Source organism: Tenrec ecaudatus, chromosome 8, assembly GCF_050624435.1.
Source record: "Tenrec ecaudatus isolate mTenEca1 chromosome 8, mTenEca1.hap1, whole genome shotgun sequence".
Classification (NCBI taxonomy): domain Eukaryota; kingdom Metazoa; phylum Chordata; class Mammalia; order Afrosoricida; family Tenrecidae; genus Tenrec; species Tenrec ecaudatus.
In genome coordinates, this window is record NC_134537.1 from 29985114 (window position 1) to 29991070 (window position 5957).

The window sequence follows — 5957 nt, forward strand, 5'->3', positions numbered from 1 at the left end:
AAGACATGGAGTCTCCAAAACCCTACGTAATGTTACTATGAATCAGAATCAACCGGATGCAGTGGGAGCTGTTTGGGTTGTTTTTGGTTTTCTTTGTATTTATAGTAGAAAAGGGTCATTAGATTAGGTCATTTCCACTCCACATTAAAAAAAAATGTAACCAACTCTAAAAGTCTCCAGTTCCTGTATGGGCCTCCAATAAAATGATTTTTTAATTAAAATTAATAATGATCTGCTGAAGAAGGGGGGGGGGGAAGTCTCCAGTTCTTGTTAAAGGGTTTTTAGCCGAGCCTCTGATGGTCTGGTATGCAAGTTCTTGGTAGTTTCTATTCCACGGATGTAGAGTTCTAATCCATCTGGGGCACTGTGAGCCAGAGCTGACTGGACAGCCACAAGCTTGGTTTTTGTCTTTTGGTTTGGGGTTTGCGTTGGCCAAGCCAAAGTGTGGGTCACACAGAGCACACATATCCACGTGCTCCTCTCTTGGCTCCTTCCCAAGAAGACCCGCCACTGGCCAAAGACAAACCTATTAGCCTGAGAAGAGAAAGAGCTCCTGCTTCCTCCATCCTACCTATTACCTACCTTGAATGAGAGCCCTGGGGCACTGTGGGTTATGATGGGGCTGCTAACCTCATAGTAAGCAGTTTGAACCACCAACCTCTCCATGGCAGAAAGATGAGGCTTTCTACTCTCTTGAAGGTCAAAGTTTCAGAAACCCACGGGGGCCGTTCTGCTATGTCCCATCGGGTCACGGTGAATCAGAATCCGCTCCATGGCAAAAAGCTTGGTTGGTTATTTTTCTTTAAATTAACTCATGTTCTAGATGGGCATTTTCCCCCGAAAAAAAATAGCTGAGTAGCATTCACAAGGAGTGTTGCTTCCATTGCCTCGTGTTTGAGGCATGTTCGGGAAAGCACAGAAAGAATTAGAATGGGGGCGGGAAGCCGAGATGCAATTTCTCCTCACCTGTGAGAGAGGTAGAGCAAACCCCCGTGGGTGCAGTGTTGAGGGTGGCTGACACTGTCCCGTGCCTGACACAGCCATTTCTCACCATCACTCCTCCCAGAAACTCCCCACGGAGGCCTCCTACCAAGCAGAAGGAGGCACTGCAGTGGGACAGAAAAGGTGAGAGAAACGCGAAAGCCAGACGCAGTCCCCTCTTGGCTCACCTGTCATCACGGACCTTCCTGCATCATTTGCCATTCTGAATATCCTCCTGCTCAGGATCCCTGAGTCCCCAGAAACCTCCCTTATGGACCACAGTTTTAGATCTCTCTTAGTGTTTTTAAGGCTCTCTAGGAGCCATGGTGGAGTCATGGATTACGAAGCAGGCAGCTCACCATGAGGCCAGCTGTTATTGCCCATGAACCCCGAGGTCCATGGGAGGAAGAGGAAGCCTTCTACTCTCATGAAGATTCCCTGCCGGGGAAACCCACGGGGCAGGTCTACTCTACGCCGTCCGCTAGGGGCGCTGTGAGTCGGGATTCATTTAATGCCAAGGTCAATTTTAGGTTTGTTTTTTTTTAGTGCTTCTTTATAACTCCTCCTCCGTACCTGTCCATGTTTTGTTTTCCCAATTTGATCTCAAAATCACTAAATTCTAGGACCACCATAACCCTAACAAGAGCCAGAGGGTCTCTCTGTACCCACAAGAACCTTGGTGGCGTCCTTGTCTATAGACAGGGGTCTCTCTCTGCAGTTCCTTCATCTGTGAGGCCCCTCCTGTTAGGAGATCCTGTGATTCCGACTCACACAGGCGTGTTGGTTAACCAAACTGCCTGATTCAGGATACAAAGGGGAAGGAGAAACCTTCCCGTAAGTTTGATGTACTGAGAAGTCAGTCATTTGGAGTTAAGTGAATCAGAACAAGGGAGTTGGAGCAGAGACCCCAAACCCATTGTTAGACAATGGACATCCCCTCACAGAGGGGTCACAGGGAAGGGGTGAGTCAACCAGAGTACAGTAAAGCACCAATGAAACACAATATTCCTCTGGTTCCTTGAGGCTTCCTCACCCCACACCCCCCACTATCATGACCCCACTCCTGCCTTTCACTATGGGCTAGACTGGAGCATGTGCACATTTACAGATAAGCAATAAGAGCTCATGACACATGGAATTCAGGAACAGCAATGGGAAGAGGAGTACCAGGAAGGTAAGGGGGAGGTGAGGATAGGAAGGGGGAACCGATCGCAGTGATTGACACATAACCACACACACACACACACACACACACACACACATACACCCTCTTTAGGGGGACAAACAACAGAAACCATGGGGAAAAGGAAGACAGCGGTCGGTGTAAGATATGAAAATAATAATAATTTATCAAGGGGCACAAGGTGGGGGGAGCTGATATCAAGGGCTCAATAGAAAGTAAAGTTTTAGAAAATGATGATGGAAACATATGTACAAATATGCTTGATACAATTAATGTATGGATTATTACAGGAGCTGTAAGAGGTCCCGATAAAATTATCTTTTAATGAATGACCATCATAATAAGGGATCAAAACCCTGAGGGCTTGGTCAAAAGCCCACTCACTACCATCAAGTCAATGGTGACTCATAGTAAGGGTGGGACCACCCCTGTGAATTTCCAACTCTTATTGGAATAAAAAGCCCCATCTTTCTCTTATGGAGTAGTAGGTGGTTGGCTCCTCCTCGGGCTTGGGGGGAACAAATTAAGACTTCAGGGGCTGAATGCCCCTTCAGGGAGTTGACCTCCTGCCTCAGTACTTGTCTTTCTACCAGGTCCCGCCCACATATCACTGATGCGGTCCACCTTCATGATGAACATGCACGGCCCTGGACCGTGTCCGTGGCAAGAGTGGGCTTTTGGGTGCTTTTGCAAAGTCTCCCTTGCTGCCATGGGAACGTGGAGCGACATGTCACAGTGTTTGGGCCAGGACACTTTCTGTGTCTCCTCAGAGGGATCACAACACTCCGTCTCAGTCTTTGCTATGGAGACACTTGAACCAGAGAGTTGCTAAGGGCCTTCCTAATGGCAGACCCCACAGAAGTCTAAGGCTATGTAGACTGTGTTCTTTGGGATCCAAGAAACCCAAGAGTTCAAATAGAAGCAGGTGTGTGTAGGAGTAGAGGCAGAGGGCTGGAATACCCCAGAAATCTAGGGCCAGCAACGCCCCGCAATCACCTGCTTCCTGGACCCTAGCCCTAGTGCTGGGAGGCCCATGGTTTCTCATCGTTCCCACCATGGTGCCGGCCATCAGTGTGGCCCAGCTGCCTTCCAGAGCCACCTTTCCCTCTGGCCCCAGCTCTGTCTAAGTCTCATCCCCACCTAATCCTCTCAGCATTCTCTGAAGCGGAGCTAGAATACAAGAGAGCATTTAGAAGGCACATGAATGAATATTTTTATTTCAATGCAAAGATTGATGGTAGTATGTATTGGGGAAGAACACGTATCTAAACAGTGAATTGACACAGAGAGAAATAATAAACATCTAAGGCCTGTTGCTACAGCAAAGTTGATGAAGGTGGCCCACAAACAACTGCAGTCTGAGAACACCGGGCAGGCTGAGCTGCTTGTTTCACTGTCTAGTTCCCCAAATATAGAATATTAGTGACTCAACTCAACACCATCTCCCTATTTGGGTAAGGGGTGGGGGTAGGGTGGAGCGGGAGATGAGGCTTTCTATTCCTGTAACATTTTCAGTCTCAGAAATCCACAGGACCAGTTCTTCCCTGCCCTGGAGGGTTGCTATGAGTGGACATCTGCTCAAAGGCAGTGGGTCTGGTTTTGTTTAGGTTGCTTTTTGTGGGTCCTAATAAGCTACCTGTGGATTGGCAGCCTTGGATGTTGTATACATCTCTGGACAAATTGAGGATCAGAAAGATACGCCTGCCAAAGGCCTGTCCCAGAAAGTTCCGCTCAGAAAATCCTGCGGGCTGGTGCAATTGACATGTTGATACACCTGGGATTCACTTCTAATTCCCTGGCTCCCACGGCTCTCCTGGAGTTTCAAAGTGGGCTCCTGGTTTGCAGTCCCCCGGGGCCCTGGTCTCACGTCGGATGTCAGTTAGTCTACCCTGAGAAGGCTGCAGGAATCGAATGTGATCCCTGATGGAAAAGGACTTTGGAAAAAAATCTTAAACGCCACACTCCTGAAACGTGTTCATTGCAGGAGGTGGACAGACGTGGTGGCTGCACCAACGAGCTAAAACGCAAGGACAATTGTGAGACTGGTACGAAACCGGTTCCTGCTGTAGTGCTTAAGATGGGAAGGAAACAGGACCTAACAATAACAACAACACACAAATGCTACTAGGGGGGGAGGGGCGGGCGCTGGGGGGGAGGGTGCAGAGAGAATGTGAACCCAGAGCCAGAGGAAAGAACCCATTTCCTCTGGAATCCTGAGGCTTAATGATTGACCTGAACAGACCGAAAATGTACCAGCCAGCTCTGTGGACTCAGCCTAGTTGAGTAGTCTCAGTTTACTCTGTTCTGAAATGGGCACACTTGTCCTAGGGGCTGGGATGAGGGGCAGGCGAAGCTTTGTTCTCCTGCCTCCACCCCAGTGAGCTGGGGGCCTGCAGGCCTGCTTCTTCGCCCCGTGAATTTCAGTCTCTTCATGGGCAGGGATGAGAGATTTGAACCTGGCGGTCCCTGCCAGCCTGCCCCTTTCACCTCCAGAAATAGCTAAAGATGACACCAGGACGTCCATTCCAGACGGGCTTCCCACCCTCCAAAACCTCTCCTCTAAAAAGCCCAGGTAACAGAGAAGGGAATCACCACAGCCGTTTGATAAGTAAGTTGTACGCTTCTGAGAGGGTGCATTCTTGTGCATGCGTGTTTGTAATAAAAATGCCCTTGCTTATCTGCTCAGGGACTTTTCACTTATTATTGATCCTCTCACTCTTTGATCTCCCCTTTCATTTGAATGCCACCCACACTGCAGGGGGGGCCACGGGGGGCCCCCAGCCTCTCTATTCAACAGTAATGATAGGCAAACCAACCCTGGGGCACTTGGGGAGCAGAGGAGCCCCACAGCCAGCCTCCCTGGGGCCTGGGAATTGTCATTCCTGAACGCATCTGTTTTCTAAGTTCTTCTGCCAAGCTTCTAAGGGAGCAGAGAGATCATTTTCTCCCTTTTCAAAGAGAAGGGTGAGTTGAGGCCTCGGGCTGGCAAGTCCTTTAAAGTCATTTTCAAAGGAAACCTGAGCTGGCGGGACAGGCAGTTGGCAGAGGGTGGTGTGACTTTCAGAGGCTTTGGGTGGTCAACTCCCAGTAGGCCGCCCAGCACGTGCTCAGAGCCTGCCCCAGAGGCACTGCCAAGGGGCATGCCGCTGGTCAGGCAGAGACTGGTGGCCCAGGGAGGGCAAGGCTTCATGTGCCTGCCCCTCTGCCACCCAGGAATGGGAGGAGGGTGGGGCAGACTTTCCCCTCTGGGCCAAGGGCCAGACCCACACTTGGCCTCACTGTTTGACCCATCCATCAAACTTGATCCACGGGGTACTTTGAGGTAAAAGAAGACTGCGTGCCAAAACAAACTGGGCTGGATTTTACATCCGAACCATGGAATCATAGCTGGTTTTGTTCATGCAGCCCCTGTGAGCAGGCCAGGAACCAGACCTAGAGGGGAAGTGGTTGCCCCAAGCCACCAAAGGAAGGGGTGTGTGGTCCCATGGTAGACTTCTTCCCCTCCAAGGAGGGGACCCAGGTCAGATTCTCAGCCAGTTAGACTTCAGCTCCTGAAAAAAACAAAAGCGTGCATCACCTCGAACTGACCCAAACCAGGAGGTGCATCACGCCGTTCCATGAAGTTCCCAATGGCCTTCTTCCTGCAGACGGAAATCTCCAGGCCTTTCTTCTGAGGTACATCCAACCTTTCCCTTAGCAACGCTCACCCCATCTCCCCAGGAACTTCCAAGGGAACCGCCCACCTACTCATTGGAGTCCTGACTCAAACACAAGACCTCTGGGACAGGCCGGC